The following is an 18,754-nucleotide window of genomic DNA, read 5'->3' as shown; positions in this document are numbered from 1 at the left end:
TGTATTCTTTCAATAATGGATCATAAAATTATTTGACAGAGGTCTATAAATAAGTGCATTTTACCAAGAGAATCTTGGCCACCCTAGGAAGAACAAGCCCTGCTGAGCAGAATTATCTTTCATAGGCTCGTTGAGTTTTATGTTGCTTTATCTTTCTGCACTAAGAGTTACTGCCAAAAGTTACAATGTTGTAACTTTTATCACATTGCTGAAAAAAGAAAAGCAAAGAAAAAAAGAGAAAAGAAAGGAAGAACACACTTACCGGAACAGTTTTTAAGCAACATGGAAACATCCAATCAGCTATTCAGAGTACCTTCACTTATATGCATTATGTATAGTTTTAGATAAATATAAAATAGTATGATTCCTTGAGACTTTATCAAACAAGCTTGGTGTGATTTGCCCCCATCCCTCCCTCTCCTATACTAAACTCCTTTCCGCCTTCTCAGTTGGAGCACCTTCCTGTTACTTATTTGTCATTTCATGTCAGTTTTCCCCTGCTATTTCCTATCTCCAAACTCCCACCTATGGTTCCTTAGTTTCTGTGCTTACTCCGTGTTGCATATTCACACCTGAGGATTTGGCGCCTGGAACCATGGATGAAAGAATATGCAGCATTTATCTTTCTTAGTCTAAGTTACCCCACCAAATATAATCTTCACTGGGTCTATATATGCCTGTAAATTTCTTTTTCTTTATTACTGACTAGTATTCCATTGTGTATATGTACCACATTTTATCATCATATACATGATACATATAAATGTATGTACACACACAAACACTCAGAGAGAGAAAGAGAGAGATAGAGACAGAGAGAGAGAGAGAGAAAGTTAAGTCACTAGGGATAACAATGCTCCCTTCAAAAGCCAAAGTGAAAAAAAAACAAAACAAAACAACAACAACAAAAACAACAACCCCAAGTACCAACCATGAGAAACCTCCTTTTGAATGGTTGGTCATAGTACTCCATCTGATTAGATTATTATTAGATTCCTTCGTCACCTCGAAAAAGTTGAGGTGGTTTTTATTGCTGAAGACTCTGTACACTTGGAATACAAGACTCAGATGATTCAAGTTGGATCTGATCTGAATTCCTTTTTCCTGTGGCTTAGCTTCTATGGTTCCAGCAAATACTATGCAGTCCACCATTCGAGGGAAGCAATTAAACAGTCCTATAGAACTGCAACTCCTGTGAGCCACGCAAATTACAGCAAGGCAAGATATACATAAAGGGGCAAGAAGTGGCACACACATGTTGGTAATAACTAACAGCTGTCTATGTGGATTTAGCAGGCAGGAAATCATGGCTGTTAACTAGCACCTAGCCAGCTTTCTGGGACTAATGATGTTATGGATCTTTGAAGAAAATCAACTACCATTACTTTGCTAGAGCAGCACATTTCCTTACTATATTCTAAATCTTTCCTTATACCCACAGAAAAGTGTGGCCACTACCCTTGATCCAAAAGATTCTCTTTATAGTAGGTGAAGATTATTGCAAAACCAGAACTGGACCTATATAGAGATCAAGGGATTGTGGGAGCCCAGCAACCATGGTTACAGCTACATCACAGGTCCTTCATCTGTGACTAGCCAACATTGTGGAAGAGGAGCCAGAGAAATTATAAGAGTCAGAATACGAGGTAGTTTGAAACTGTGAAAGAGCTGTAAAAAAATCTATTCTAGAAATATCTGTAACCAAGACAGGACAATAACGTGGAAAGGCAAAAAAACTATTGTGGGGTCCCACCCACAGATAAAGAACTATAATCAACAAATGATTCCTAGGAGAATTACTGTTTCCCAGGGATGAGGCTCCTTATTTGTTGTTCAATGGAGAGTGGTGAACCCCAAAGCTATATAAACCTAGCATAAATGGAATCAGCAAGATTATATCTATGTCTATCTATCTATCTATCTATCTATCTATCTATCTATCTATCTATCTATGCTCTCTGTACACACATGCATGCAAAGGCACACACAAGTGTGTGTGTGTGTATGTATGTAACAATGATAATCAAAGAAAAAGGCTATCAACTTAAGAATGAAGAGGTGTAGGAGGATTTTGAGGAGGACAGCAGGGAGGGAATGAAGGGAGGGAAAAGAAGAGGGAAAAAGATATAACTCTTTAGCAATTAAAGCCATATTTAAAATGAAAAAAAGTATTCTCAAAACTGAAGAAAACAGTTATTCATAGCATCCTAGACAACAGCAGTATGTTGCAGTGGGCCACTCCAAAGTGGGACTCAAATGCTCAGTTAAATTTTCAAAAAAAAAAATTTCAATAGTACTCTTACAGTCTCTGAGAATGTGGTTCTCTGAAGTTACATAATGTGGGTGACCATGAAGGGCTGAAATGCTAACACTAAGCTAGATAAATATAGAAATTACAACATCAAAATTAAAACAATCACAAAAAACATTCACCATCTTTCATAGGAACTGCTTTTGAACGATCTTCATCTGAGTTGTTAGTTTTCTGGTTTTGTTCGTTGCAAATGTTAGCATGCTTGTTTGCTACAGTACAATTGTACAAAAGGTCAAGACATAGGATGCATTTTTTTAATAGCCACTAGGGTCACATAACATACACTAATCTGTGTTTCTAACTCTTTTTCAGCGTTAATAGTAGAATTAAAAGTTGCATGTCAAAAATACATAAAGCTATTGTGTTTGCATTTCACATTTCAAAGTCAGTGCAAGCAAATTCTAAATATGTATATTTTGTGAACACAAACCAAGGAATGTTAATTGAGCTGCAACTGTGTGCACAACACGTGACATATATAGTCTACATTAAAACAATTTAACAAAAGCAATTCATACTTTTTCATTATCTTTCATCATTAAATTTAGAGATGTTTACTTATGGATTAAAATAATCTGCAATGATATTTAATTTTACTATACTATAACACATGGGTCTCAATATTGTAAGCTGGGTATTAAATCACTTGCTGATCATAATTGACACTCACTAACCACTTGCCATTTGACATTTATTGGGCTGTCAATAGATATTTGCACAATATATCAGCATAAAAATCCTTCCTTTGGGTGTAAATTAAATAATTTTAACCTTTTAAATAAAGGTTTCCTTGAGTACAAATTCATGTGAAGTAGTAACCATTAACTCCAAGAAAATGAAATGTGCACCTTCTTACTTAGCTTCTTTAGGATCACCAATTGTAGGCTCCGTGTCCCTTATTTATGGCTAGAAACCAATTATGAGTGAGTACATCCCATTTTCATCTCTTTGGGTCTGGGTTACCTCACTCAGGATAGTGTTTTCTATTTCCATCCATTTGCATGCAAAATTCGAGAAGTCATTGTTTTTTACAGCAGCATAGTACTCTAATGTGTAGATATTCCACACTTTCTTCATCCATTCTTCCATTGAAGGGCATCTAGGTTGTTTCCAGGTTCTGGCTATTACAAATAGTGCGGCTATGAACATAGTTGAACAAATGCTCTTGTCATATGATAGGGCATCTCTTAGGTATATTCCCAGGAGTGGTATTGCTGGGTCCAGGGGTAGGTTGATCCCAAATTTCCTGAGAAACCGAAACACTGATTTCCAAAGTGGTTGCACAAGATTGCATTCCCACCAGCAATGGATGAAAACATATAGCTATCCTCTTGGCTATGGGAAGTAGACAAAGCTGCCGGAGAAAAAATTGAGATCTTGCGGGTGGGGTGGGATGGGGGTAAGGGGAGATGGGGAGAGAAAAGGGAGAAGGGGAGGAAGGGGGGAACTTGGAGAAAAAGGAGGATTGGGATAAAGAAAGGTTGGATAGGGGAGCACGGAAGCACAATTCCTAGTTAAGGGAGCCACCTTAGGGTTGGCAAGAGATTTGAACCTAGAATGGCTCCCAGGTGCCCAAGCAGAGGTCCCCAGTTAATTCCTTGGGCAGCTGGGGATAGGCAACCTGAAATGACCCTATCCTATAGCAATACTGATGAATATCTTTCATATCATCATAGAACCTTCATCTGGTGATGGATGGAGATAGAGACAGAGACCCACACTGGAGCACTGGACTGAGCTCCCAAGGTCCCAATGAGGAGCAGAAGGAGGGAGAACAAGAGTAAAGAAGTTGGGACCACGAGGGGTGCACCCACCCACTGAGACAGCGGAGCTGATGTATTGGGAGCTTACCAAGGCCAACTGGACTGTGACTGAAAAAGCATGGGATAAAACTGGACTCTCTGATCATGGCGAACAATGAGAGCTGATGAGACGCCAAGGACAATGGCAAGGGGTTTTGATCCTACGTAATGTGCTGGCTTTGTGGGAGCCTAGCCAGTTTGGATGTTCACCTTCTTAGATATGGACGGAGGGGGGAGGACCTAGGACTTACCACAGGGCAGGGAACCCTGACAGCTCTTTGGACTGGAGAGAGAGGGGGAGAGGAGTGGGGGGAAGGGGAGAGGGGTGGGAGGAGGGGGAGAAGAGTGGGAGGAGAGGGAGAAGAGTGGGAGGAGGGGGAGGGAAAGGGGAGGCTGGGAGGAGGTGGAAACTTGTTTTTTTTCTCATTTTCTCAATAAAGAAAAAGATTAAAATAAAAAAAAGAAAACGAAATGTGCAGGACATATACGTCTAGTGTAGTACTGTATTTCATTTTCAGATAAAGATCCTGTGTGACGTTAGTATTAAAAATATTATAATCCAAATAAAAAAGAGAGTGATTATTGAACAGACAGCAATCTCTGTATTCCCAGATCACGTCAAATGTTCTTTTGTCTTAAATGTCTCAGTCATGCTTTTACTCCCAATACTGTTTTCTTGCATGACCGTGGAAGACAAGCATGGATGTTACTTGGTGTGTGTAGTGTGTGTTCACATACAGGTTACAAACCGTGAACATACAAAAGAAGGGCTACATCTTACAACTTTATCAAATTTTCCAGTGTTGTGATTTTCCTTACTGAAATGGTTGAGTCTTGGACATGGAGTGCTCTCTGTTATTATCATATACAGCCCCTACTCATCCTAATTTTCCCCTTTCTCATAAAAACTTAAACATATCTTCTTATTTGTAATTTTCTCTTTATAGTATAAGAAGGACACTGATATTCATGGCTTTGATAATTTTGATGTTCTTCTGAGAAAAATATTCCTAGGGAGTAGAAGTTCCCAGTGCTTCAGACATGAAAATGTGAAGATTGGAGAGACTTGATAAAGACGTAATTTTAAATTATTGATTTCCATGGAAGGTTTGCATAGACATTCTTACTTGATTTGTAGATTTGGCATACTTTACTGATTCTTTTTCTTGTTTTTTTTCCCCATGTCTGAGTTAAAACGAATCTCTTTTGACTCCATATGTCACTGAAGAATTATCGCTGAATGCCTGCTTCAATCAGATCTTCTGTTACATGTCTTATTACATGTTGCTGTGGGTCTCCACTGAGAAGATCTATTTTAATTCTCATTTACAGACTCTCTCCTGAGAAGGAGAACTGCACAATCACTTCAAGGTCACAGGATATGATGGATGAGGAGAACCGCAGAGATCCCAGTATCATTCCAAATTGAAAGAGCAAGAGGAAAAAACGATTAACCTGTTTCAATTAAGCTGAAATGAGGCCAAGGGTAGATGACCTTTATAACAACTCAACACTATCACCTCAATGTAGAATTACTGCTTTTAAAAAAAAAAAAACACTTATTTTTCCAGAATCCTGTAACTGCTTGCTAAAAGTAACTTACATTTTATGTTAGACTTTTTTATTTCCAGGGCATTTTCACGTGGAGTGCTCATTCTCTCACTGAGGATCATAAAAAGTTACCATATTACAGTTAGCTATGGGTGACTCTCTTTTAGAAGTGAAAGTAAAATAGGTTTATCATTGCCAACCAAAGTTTTGTACTTTGAATTGGGATTCTTTTTTATTTTTATTTTATTTTATTTTTGAGATATGATTTCTTTGTAGCTTTGGAGCCAGTCCTGGAACTAGGTCTTGTAGACCAGGTTGGCCTTGAACTCACAGAGATCCACCTGCTTCTGCCCCCCAAGTGCTGGGATTAAAGGTGTGTGCCACCACCACCTGGCTTGAATTGGGATTCTTAATCCAATTGTGTAAACAGAGACTGCACTGTCATTTCCTGGCTGCCCAGACCCTAATAATCACACAGAAATTATATTAATTACAACATTTTGTGGCCAATGGCTCAGGCATATTCCTAGCTTGCTCTTACATCTTAAATTAATCCATTTCTGTTCGTCTGTGTATTGCCACGAGGCTGTGGTTTACTGGTAAGGTTCTGGCATCTTTCTCCTTTGTCAGGAGTCTATCTGACTCTGCCTTCTTTTTTCCCTCTATCTCTGCTTAGATTTCCCACCTTGCTATATTCTGCCTTGCCATAGACCAAAGGAGCTTCTTTATTAACCAATGGTAATAAAACATACTCACAACATACAGAGGGGAATCCCTCATCACAATTGTAAATTGCTGTAGACTAACTATGTAAGACATTATATAGAAAACACCAATGAAAACCTCAAACCTATGGCAATATTTTTCTATCATCTATCTATCTATCTATCTATCTATCTATCTATCTATCTATCTATCTATCTCTATCTATCTATCTATCTATCTATCTATCTATCTATCTATCTATCTATCATCTATCATCTATCTATCTATCATATATCCATCTACCTATGTATCTATCTAATCTGTCTCTGTAGGTGTGCTTGTTTCTATATTATATCATGCATTTAACAAATTCAGAAGATAGATAGATCCCAGTGGGAATAAAAAATAAGATATCTAGGTCATCTGGTATTCTCACCTATATAACACTTCAGGTTGAAAATAAATGAACATATAATTCATGGATATTTTTATCATGCAAGTGAAATATTGGCAGCAACAAATTAACACCCTCCCAGACATGAAATAAACAATGTGGAAATTGATTTGTTAAAGGCTCTGAAATTGCTAAATGAATGGTGCCATTCCAATAGTTTCCTACACCAACTTTAAGTTCCTTCTTTTCTTCCTAGCAAGGGATAACTTCAGTGCTTTGAATAATAAGTCTTATATCACAGAGTTGTGGCTCCAGCCCAGCCATACTTTCTTTACAGGCCATGACTAGTTGCACTATAACTGTTTATACAATTTTGATTGAAACTGCTTAAGACAAAAATACATTAAACTTTACTGTAATGTTCAGTCATCCTAGGAAAACAACAATATTTTAAATGAGAATAGAAGAACAGAGCAATTCCTAAGAAATACATTTAATAATACTATTTATATATGTATATATTTTTATAGCGAAATACTATGGGAGGCTAGGGAAGGAGGATCAGTTATGAGCAGAAGAGTTGATAGTTAAGCATTAGGGAAGATTCTCATCTCTTAAATGAGTTGGAAAGAAGAAGTCCATGCCAAAATGTCAAGGTTTGGTGATATGCAACAACCACATGGAGCAAGAAGCAGACAAGAGGTGTGGGGAAAGGAGACACAGGGTATAAATGATGGAGAAGGAGTAGCGATTTAGGGCTAGATGTTGGAAGTAAGTTATTTCTGTTTTTGAAACATTAGGATACCCAAAGGTAATAGAGGCGTCCCTGGTAAGAAAGAACTGTGTTCATGTGTGTAGAAGTAGCAGCACATTTGCAGGTAATGAAGGCAATAAGCAAATTTGTATTACACTATTTTATGTTATTCAGTAATGAGTTATTCTTTAAGCTTATGCTTGCAGGTAAATAGATTAAAACAAATGTACTTTGTTTTGTTTTATCCTATTCATTTACATCTCATCCTTATTAACAAATTCAAATTCTATGAATGCTAACTGACTCAGGCTTAATGTAGTATAGATACTTGATTCAATTTGCTCATCCAGAAATCATTACTAAGCTGGAAACTTTTCTCTACTGACAGGCTTCAATCATTTTATTTTTGTCACAGCTTTGAATCCAAGGTTCAGTGTTAAGCTGTTCTGCAGAGCTGAAGAATAAATGCTTAAGATTTCTTTCCTATGATTCACTAGACTCCTGTTACATGAATTTCAGTCACATGTCAGAGTGTTTTGTGATCACTGGAAGTCAAAATATTCCTATTTTATATTTCCCTGATGTAGTTCCCAGCACCAGTGTAAAAGAGTGCACATGTAAAAGTGTCTTGGGAATGGTGTTAGTGGAATTCTCCTGGGAATAGTTTGCAAATCAGATGTGAGATAAAGCAGTGCTAGTAAGGCTTCAGGTGATGGGTATCTGTGCTTGCTCGAGCCTTGTGACTGTAGCCCACTCGCAGAGCACTCACTGAGTGTGCTTGGTGGCCTGGGTTCAGTCCCCTAGGATTGCTTAATAACTAAGCAAATATTATAACTTTGGTATTATAGAGTCAGGAGAACTGAATTATAGAAAGGTACCTTTCCACGTGGGTCTGGGTATTGAACGTATGTCATCAGTTTTGCAACAAGTACTTTTCTGTTGGCCTCCATCACTTTTTAATAAGAGAACTTCACTCATTTCCTTTTAATTTTTTCCTGAATTTTTATTTATTCTTAACTTAGACCAGAGACTAAACATAACAAAATGAAAAAGGAACTAGAAATTGTCCAAATCTTTAAAGGAAAAGATTGAGGCTGATAAAAACAGAAACAAAGAGAAATAATACACAAAACCTGTGGAATGTCTGAGCATGTTCTCAGCAATTAAAAGTTCATGCTTTCTTCTGGATTTCTTTTTCTTTAATTATGCTAATCACTGTGATTTTGGTTTAATTTGCCTGTTACTATTATTTATAAGTCTATGGATATTATATTTAAGGTAGCATTTATCTTTATCTCTCTATAACATCTGCTATAAAGCTTTAGTGAAACAGGCCTGCCTTCAATGGGTATGTTGCTTACCGACCTCCTTTTACCTGTCAAAGTGGAGTTTTCAAATATCTTAAGGGTTATGATGATGAAATTACAGTTTTATTATTTTAATTCTAAGATGAGGTTGAATTTACAGATATAATTTAGTAAACTTGTATAAATACTAATTTAAGCATTTTTGAAAAATAAAAAAGAATTTCGAAGCAAAAATAGGCAAGTAGTACTATAGTGTAATGTATTATATTTTATAATGTTATACATATTAAGTAATATTATTTATTAGATTTTAATTAAGAAACTTATAAAGAATATATTTTAGTAAGAAGAAAACTGAATTCAGAATTAAAGGATATGACAAACATAGGCATTATGAGCAATTAAATCACTAAATTTATTGATTAATCAAAATAAATAAGCATTATCAAGAGAACAATGAAATTTCTAAACTAGGAAAATAGACGACTAAGATATTCACAAGTCTATTGTAAGATTGGACAGGGAATAAGGGAAAGGACAGTGATCAGCACATGTGTCACGGCCTAACTCCACTCTGACATGGAAAATGATGACAAATACACACACGTTGAAGCTATCACAGGAATGAGCGAGATTCTTCAAAACAATGATAAAAGAAAATCCAGCTAAACACTAATTGTACAAGACATGCATTAGCAAAATAACCTACACTGAGAAGATAAAAACAACTACATCAGTCAAGTTAAAGTTGATGAAGCAATATTAGCACCAGGGTAAACACGTATCAAGGAACAGAATATTCAACTCCAATCTTCTCACTCTAATGGAAACATAGATCATAAGGAAACTTTACGGAGCAATACCTGTTGTGAGTAAAATGATTCAGAATCCAGATAACAAGATCATCACGAAGCTGTCACGATTTTTTTTCTTATACCCTATCTGCTGTCATTTGCGATCACTACTCCACTTATAATCATGACAGCACAAGATTTTAACATGACACTTATCCACAAATTTTTCCAGGTGGTATGTGGAAGATTTCCTCTCTTAGAGTCTTCTGATATCATGTCAAATTCTAGTGTAAATGTCTAAGACAAGTCAGTTTAAATGTATCAATTGCCCTTGTTTAGGACATATGTAAGCTGAGGAGCCAGGTGTTCACATCTTTACTTGTTATATTTCGTGGCCTTAGTCAAAGCCACTGAAACTGTAGACACAGAATTACACTAGCCAATCAGTTCCCTCAGGTCCAGGCTGCTTTATCCTTTTATTCATTTTGAGGCTTTCATTCTCTCTTTATTTCAGTTGGGGAAATAGCAATGCTCACAGTTATCTTCCTAAAGTATTTAGAATAAAAAGTTTAATTTATACACATTATATATGTTTTAGAGCCATAACCTAACAAATACTCTCTGGTTTCAGGCATGGAAAAGCCTCTTCTGAGTTATTGGTCAGAGGAGCACAGATCAACTCTTCAAACAATGTAGCCTACTGCTGTTATCCTTGATCACCCCACAAAGGCAGAAGGCAAGTTCAGGCAAGAAGACCTGAACTCTTCCTCCTGTGGACTAGCTGTCATAGGACTAGAATGAAGATAATACGCAAGTTGTCATGGGAGGAAAGTCATCAATAATCCTATCCAGCTGTGATACATAAAAATCACATAAGTGACAAGTAAGGCGAGAGATCGCTAAAGGTGCAATAGAGGCACTTAGATCTTTGCGGTAACTGATGTTCATCCAATTAGAATCAAGGCTAGTTCGATATAAGAGAAATCATTTCTGGTACTGGGAACCTAGCCAGGTAACTATGGCTAATGAGTTCATGTCTAATGAGTTTTTAGAGGAGAACCCATTTTTGCTGCTTTTTTTTAAATTTATTTATTTGTTTATTTATTTATTTATTAAAGATTTCTGTCTCTTCCTCGCTCCCACCTCCCATATCCCTCCCCTTCCCCCAATCAACTCCCCCTCTCTCATCAGCCTGAAGAGCAGACCAATTGGGTTCCCTGCCCTGTGGGAAGTCCAAGGACCTCCCACCTCCTTCCAGGTCTAGTAAGGTGAACATCCAAACAGCCTAGGCTCCCACAAAGCCAGTATGTGCAGTAGGATCAAAACCCAGTGCCATTGTTCTTGACTTCTCAGCAGTCCTCATTGTCCGCTATGTTCAGCGAGTCCGGTTTTATCCCATGCTTTTTCAGACCCCAGGCCAGCTGGCCTTGGTGAGTTCCCGAGCGAACATCCCCATTGTCTCAGTGTGTGGGTGCACCCCTCGCGGTCCTGAGTTCCTTGCTCGTGCTCTCTCTCCTTCTGTTCCTGATTTCACAATATAGAAACAGAAGAGTCATTGCCAAATTCCTTTTATGAAGCTACAGTCACCCTGATACCAAAACCTCACAAAGACTAAACCAAGAAATAGAATTACAGGCCAATCTCACTTATGAACATCGATGCAAAAATTCTCAATAAAATACTGGCAAACCGAATCCAAGAACACATTAGAAAAATTATCCATTATGATCAAGTAGGCTTCATCCCAGAGATGCAGGGCTGGTTCAACATATGCAAATCTATCAATGTAATCCATCATATAAATAAACTGAAAGAAAAAAACCATATGATCATTTCATTAGATGCTGAAAAAGCATTCGACAAAATTCAACACCCCTTTATGATAAAGGTTTTGCTGCTTTCTTAAACCAGTATGATTTCTAACAATATTCTAAGCCCTCTTCTTCTGCCCACAGGTAAGTATAACTCTCACTTCTCATTGAAGAAGCTTCTTTATTTGTAGCAGATATAGACAATTACAGAAAGTCACCTATGGCCAAAACCGAAAGAACAGCTGATAGTGGAGTATCTAGCCTCAAGTAATACATCTGAGATACAAACCCTACACCTCAGGTTCAGAGAACCACAAAGAAAAGGTCAGAAAAGTTGTAAGAGTCACAGGACCAGGAGCTCTCTTGAGATTGAACCTTCTAGAAATTTCAGGGAAGCTACACCCATGAAATCTCAACATGGTTGCCTAAACAAGACTTGAACAATGACAGCACCAGTTGGCATTTCAACAAAGAAGGGGGGATTTTCACAGAGTTCCACCTATATATAAAGAGCTATAGGCAATTACTGACTATAGAGAAAGGAAGAATTAATCTCCCCCAGGAATATACTTCTTAACTGGTTACTTAATAGCAAGTTATCAGCCCTAGATGGAAATACATCCAAGCATCATTAAATGGACTCAATAAAGTAATATGTTTATTACTATACATGTGTGTACATACATATGTATAAAAATAACAGTAAAAGAAAAATGGGTCATAAATTTGAGAGTGTGTGATGTGCCAGAAAGGTTAGACAAGGGAGTACTAGATGAGGGTGAGATATCATTTTAATTAAAAGTAAAATACAAATTTAAAAACACAGAAAGCTAATCAAAATTCATTAAACTTAGACATCATTTGTCTACTGGCCAGTCCTAAACTCTGAGTCAGTATCACCAGGACCTATAAGAGGAAGAAAATCTTTCTGTCCCTATAATAGTTGACACTTTGTGACAAGACACCGAATTTCCATTCTCTTTCCTACCTTAGCCTATTCTAAGCTATGCTTGCACTCCAAACATTAGCCAAGAGGGAACTGTGAGGGTCAAGGTCACAATGTGTTTTTCTTCTTCAGCTTTGAGCATGGGATGACTGGGTCCAATGAAAATATTCAGTTTAATAGAATATATTGTATACACCTGGATACATTCCTCAAATAGGTCACCTCACCACACTTATAGTTTTCTTTAAACATCATCAGAATACTAGATTGTATTTACTTTTTTCTATATTTCTCTTTGTGCATAAGTTATTTTTGAACGTAAGTGACAAGTAAATCCCATGAATAATGAGACTTAATAGACCACACAGGTCTGGATGTGCACAGGAAGCAGTATTTTCTCACTGGGATGCTCTTTTTTTTTTTTAATTTAATGATTCACAGATACATAGAAGAGGCAAACTGGACCCAATGCTCATTCCATTTACTTTAGGTAATATCTCCGTTTAGTTTTCATTGCCAATGTTAAAACCATGTTTTATGTCTCACTTCTTACATATTTTACATATCCTCCTGGAGTTCAAAAACTATGGCAAATCTGCTATAATAATTTATTTAGATTTATAGTCTTCCTTAAACTAATTAAATCTCAAAAAACTGTTTTATAGAGTGGTTTTTTGGTCAAATAGCTTATTTGCTTTTTGGAATAACTCTATACCATTTCCACAAATTACATACCTTACTTTTGCAATAAGCATCTACAGAAAAGCACACAATAAATCTGCATACATCATACTGAACACAGAGCTCTGAAAACAGAGTCTATTTAAGGAAATGTGAGATGGAAAGATTCTGTGTGCCAATTTAGAAGCTGCAATAAGACAAAAGATAAGTACCTTTTAATTGTAAAACAGGCTATTTTCTAAAAGGGAGCAAGCTTGATGCCTTTAGCATCCTGGAATATTAAAATACATGTAACTTAATGAATAAATTAATGAATAATTAATTCTTTAAAGTAGATTCTATTGTATAACTAAGAAAGTAATTGTGTTCTGAACATCTTATATAGACTCTAGGTCTATAAAGGAAAGCACTGGGTATAGGCATCTTGCATGGCTTAAGAGATAGAAGCAATAATAAAATGCATTGTAAGAAATACATGACTGTTGACAATTCTTTCTAACCCTCTTAATCATGATCTACACAGCATAACAAGACTCATAAAATTCTCAAAGTCAGAATTTCTGGTGTTTCTAGAGCATTAGAAAAGAAAAATGACTTGGAGATATCTAACTAGGTCTTTTACAAGTTATAGTCCCTAAGACAGACTCATTTTTGTGATAGTGTCTGAAGGGGAAAACAATATGACTAGGCACCTCCAGGAAATGCGGATTTCTACCATTTACAATGTTAATGGCCTTGAGAAGGTTTAGGGTAAAAAGGAAACAGAACATTCACTCATCGTATTTGTTTACCATTCTTTAATGCAGCGCTTTTGTAACAAGTGTCATCTTATCTCCTCAAAAAAACGTTTTACAAGCAGTGATTCTGAGAAGACAAAGTTAAAAATGACAGAGAGATTGATTCTCAGCTTTTCAGCCAGGAAACTGATGCCTAAAATTTCAAGACTTATTATCAAAGCTACAAAATTACTAACTACACATTCTACTATGTAACCATCCTTCTTAGAGAGGACAGCATGCTCAGGGCACATACCATATGTACTGGAAACTGAACCTACTCTACCATATAACTAGCACACATTACAGTGAATTCACTGTGAGCTTCCAGTGCCCTGGACTGTAGTTTTATACACAGAACCAAGTAGAGTCTATTTGATTCTTGGGAAGAAAGGGTGTGTGTCAAGGTTACACTTCCACATCCATCAATGAAAATATCAAATAGGGCAGACACATGGAGGTAGGAACTGATGCAGAAGCCATGAAACAGTGCTGTTTACTGGCTTGCTTTGTTCAGTCTGTTTTTTTTTTTTTTTGTAGAACCCAAGACCATAAGCCTAGAAGGGGCTCCACCCACAGTGAGCTAGGCTCTTCCATGTCAATCATAAATCAAGAAAATGTATGACAGGCTTACCCACAGGACAATGCAGTGGGGAACCACAGTTGGGTTCCCTTCCCCAAAGTGCCTCTAGTTTGTGTCATTTATGTAAAAGTAGCCAACATAGAAACTGCCCAAAATAACTTAACTGGAAAAAAATAAGAGAATTTCAATTGAATTCTAGCATTAAGTGGATAGTATGTTGCTAAACATAATTGATGAATCATGAAATTATAGCTATTTTTTTATTTGACTAAAAACTGTCAAAATTTACGATTGGTCCACAAATATATAAAATAGATGAGCTGCATTCTAAAAGAAAATTTTGATGGAATCATCAAAGGTTATCTTCTAATTTAAAATGTTTATATTTACTCATTTTGTATGTTAGGTATATATGCAGACACGTACATGACAAAGTGTATTATGTGGTGGTCAGAGGACAACTTATGGTGGTCATTTCTTCCCTTCCAACTCGTGGATTCCCAGCATCAGCTCGGGGTTTTAGGCTTGATGTTAGGCAAGTGAACCATCTCAGACCCAAAGTCATAATTTTAATGTAGAAAACTATTCTACAAAGAAGTAAAACAAAGAACATACAGGTAGGCTAAAAACTGTAAGCAAACAAATTTTCAATAATTTTATTCAAAGGTTATGTGGATTTTAAAGTAAAATGGTGATATGTTTTTAGATCAACTAAACAGAAAGGATTTTTTTGTTTTATTTATTTGTGTGTGGGAGAGAATGAAGATATATCTATATCTATGTATCTATCTATTTATCTATGTATCTATTCTATTTATCATCTATCTATCTGTCTGTCTGTCTGTCTGTCTGTCTGTCTTTCTGTCTGTCTAGAGAGACAGACAGATATCGAGAGATGGACACAGAGAGGAGAAATTGGATTTTAGTGTGCGCTGAAGCAAATGAGTCGATTAGAGGGTAACTTTGCGGGGAGCTTCTTCTCTCCTTCGTCTGCAGGATCTGAGTTTCAAACTCAGGTCATCAGCCTTGCAGAGTGAGTCTTTTTATACCTAAAGTTTGGGTCCCCAAAACATCATGAGACTGTATCTGCTGGAAAAGCAAAAAGTCTTTATTGCCAGTCAACTCAGGTCCCTCCACCTGTGCAAAATGCAGAGGCAGCAACAGGAACAGCATAAGAGAGACTCTGAGTGACGGAAAGATGGGATTTATATAGGGAAGACGCTTGGAAGAATTCCAAGCCTGAGCTTGTGATTGGCTTCCCCTGAGTGTGGTGAGGGTAGTCCAGACTTCCAGGCTTGGGATTGGCTGCCCCTATGATGTAAGAGTCTTTATAGACTTTCTGGTTATTCCCAACTGCCGGTAACGGACAGAGGAGAATGCCAAGCCTCTAGGGACTCAGTCATTGGTCCGTTTTTTTTCCTGCTCAGGAATTGGCTGGTTTTGTGTCAAACAGAAATGGCTTTGATTCTAGGGCTACACTATGTTTTTTTCTTTGGTTCTTTCATCTTTTTGACTCTAATTTTGGGACAGGCGATATCTTCAGTATGCTCTGGATCCGGGGTAAAAAGTGTCTCTTCTCCTGGCTCTGGTCTTTTTTTCAGATTGTGTTTCTTTCCTTGGCTCGCCAGGCTGCTCTGAGATTGTGCTAGGGCTATGGACTCACTGACTGTTTGGGGGCCTAGGTCTCTTATGTGTAGTGTGTGGTAACAGAAACGAGTTTATCTGTAATGGCTAATGTTATTAACTCTACCATACTTTTGTTCGGTGAAACAAACCAGAAGCAGAAGTAGATATAAGGTATTTTTTTTAAGTAATTTTCCTTTTCATTTTGTTTTGTTCTGAAATAGGTTGGCTTAGCCTGTGAGATTATAAATGGGTAGACAGGTCTTTAGGGATAGATGTGCCTGTGTGTTTCTCTGATTCTCTTTCCTGTCTCTGTCTCTCTCTCTGCTGTCTCTATGTCTGTGTGTTCAGGTATATCTGAAGCAAAAAATACCCCACTACTTAAAATAGTCGGAGATGCTGCTTGTTACGCAGTCTTCAGTCACATCTTATCAAGGTGCACCCCACTATACAAACCTCACAATCTGTGTCATGGGGAATCTCTCCTAACTGCACTGTAGGAGATAGAGCTGTACTTTTACTTTCAGATTGTTAAGGTAAGCTCAGAAGATGTTTGTCATGGGGCTAATCATGCTAAAAAGGATGATTAGCATAATTATTATATGTTCATGCATATATTTATGTAGGATATATGAATGTCCATGTGCACATTCTTAACATGCTTTCAAGTGTGAGAATTTGGGTTAGCAAGAATTATTACCTGGTCTCTTATTTATTCTTTGCTTTTTTATAACAAACATTGCTTTTGTAATGAAGAAATATGCATACTTTCTAAACACACACTCAACAACAAAAGCACTGTCATTTAAAATCACCATAGGTACCCTCCAGATGTTTTTCCTTGGCAAACAGTTTACCATTGTCAAAGCGTTGCTGAGGCATAAACAATTCATTTTCAACTTGTTTGCTTTTGCTAAGTGTTCAGCATCATTTGGGAAAGTAGAACAGCTTGTTTCCTGTGCTCCTGCATCAGTTCTGCTTCGAGAAGTTTGTCTCATGTTATTCTTTTTTTATCCTTCCTTTTTTTTTTTTTCTTGAGGGAAATGTCTTGGCTGGCCTGGAACTCACTACATCGACCAAACTGTCTGTAAATTAAAGGAATCTTCCTGCCTTTGCCCCGGGAAGGCTGTTGGTAAAGATGTGCGTGCCCCTGGGTCCAGTTCCTGTTCTCTTTTCTAACCAACTTTTCTGGGAGCAGAAATTAAACTTCCACCATGCAGAGCCATTTATATCTTTCAAGGGACTGCTTTGAGACACAATAAGTACATTAATACCCATTAAAATCCAACACTTATTTTTTCCTAATATTTTACACAGGGGTGTCGGACGCAGATGCTTCACCACACAAACAATAGCCTTCAGAGGTGAAACTCAATCTGTCCAGATTCATTTGAACACACTGTGTTGCTACAGTGATCATTCATGAACTCCCCTCACTGAGCTATCTCCCAGCCAGCTAGAGACTCTTAAATGTAGTACTTAAGAATTAAAGAAAGCAGTGAGTGTTTTAAATGATAAAGCCAATCCCATTAAAGAAATTAAATGATAATGAAATTCTCCCCCCCCCCCCCAACACACATTCCAGTTTATGGGAAGACACTCTCCATTTCTCCTCCTGTGTCTTACAAATCCCACAGGAAGAAAACCTCAATAACTCAATAATTATGTAAACATCGTTATAGAAAGTAAGATCCCCACCATACTGAACATAACTTAAAAGAAGTCTTTATTGTTCTTAGGATTTTCAGTTGTTAAAAGATATTCATTGTTTTTAGCTTCTCTGAATATATTTTACCTTTTATGCCACAGTAAAAATCAGGCTGTTTTGCTTACTCATATAATCTCATTTTACTCCAAATGATTAAAAATTATTATTTAAAATTGAATGAAGACTAACATCTTCACATAATAGAATTATATGAGACCTTAGCACTTGAAATATTACCTTATGTGTAAGACACTGTTTGCCAATTTACTTCATCCCTGATACTATCACATGTTCTGATGCTAGATAATTTAAGTCCAAAAAATATCTGCAGTGGGGGAAAACTTGTTTTAAGAATGAAAGCTGTATAAAATCAGCTTCTATGATTGTAGCAGATTTTAAATCATGACATGGAGACTTATTATTAGCTATGAATACTTAACCTTAGTTTAGATCTATCCCTCTAGCTTTTATAACTTATTTTAACCTGTTTCTCTTCATCTATGTTTTGCCTTGTGACCATTTACCTTTCTTTCATTCTGTATTTCCTGCTTCCTCCATGTCTGTCTGGCTGGAAGCTGCCTGGCTGACTAGTCCGTGCATCTTCATCTCTTTCTCTCTCATTCTTTTCTCTCTTGAGTCTAGGTTCCTCCTCCTACTTATTCTCTCTGCCTGCCAGCCTTGCCCATCCCTCTGCTGCCTAACTATTGTCCATTCAGACCAATCAGGTGTTTACGCAGGTAAGGTGAAGCAAATGTAACACATCTTTACATAGTTAAACAAATGTTGCATAAATACACCTTTACATGGTTAAAGTAATACTCCACAACATAAACAAATATAACATATTTTTATATAAAGTAATGTTCCACAACATAGGATCATCAGTATCTATAGTATATACTTACTGTAGTTTTATATTGTATTCTAACACATAGCCACCAAAAAGCACATAAATCAGTAAATAATAAAACTTAACTTGGGGACAATCTTTGTAATAGACCTTGG

The 18,754-nt window shown here is 37.0% G+C and overlaps 1 protein-coding gene across 5 annotated transcripts in view; it reads right to left on the bottom strand.

Annotated features, from left to right (window-relative positions):
- The window catches only part of Nkain2 (sodium/potassium transporting ATPase interacting 2), a 1,019,122-nt gene that overhangs the window by 389,172 nt on the left and 611,196 nt on the right, over positions 1–18,754 (bottom strand). The window contains exon 4 of one of the 5 annotated variants that reach the window (XR_012907514.1): positions 10,845–11,145. The exons of the other annotated variants lie outside the window; for them this stretch is intronic. The gene's annotated coding sequence lies outside the window, so the exon portion shown is untranslated. Of the gene's footprint in view, positions 1–10,844; positions 11,146–18,754 lie in introns of those variants that run through there. 5 annotated transcript variants of the gene reach the window in all.

This window comes from Microtus pennsylvanicus, chromosome 1 (genome assembly GCF_037038515.1).
Source record: "Microtus pennsylvanicus isolate mMicPen1 chromosome 1, mMicPen1.hap1, whole genome shotgun sequence".
NCBI lineage: Eukaryota > Metazoa > Chordata > Mammalia > Rodentia > Cricetidae > Microtus > Microtus pennsylvanicus.
Note: the sequence above shows the minus strand (reverse complement) of the source record. Positions and strands in the feature narration are given on the sequence as shown.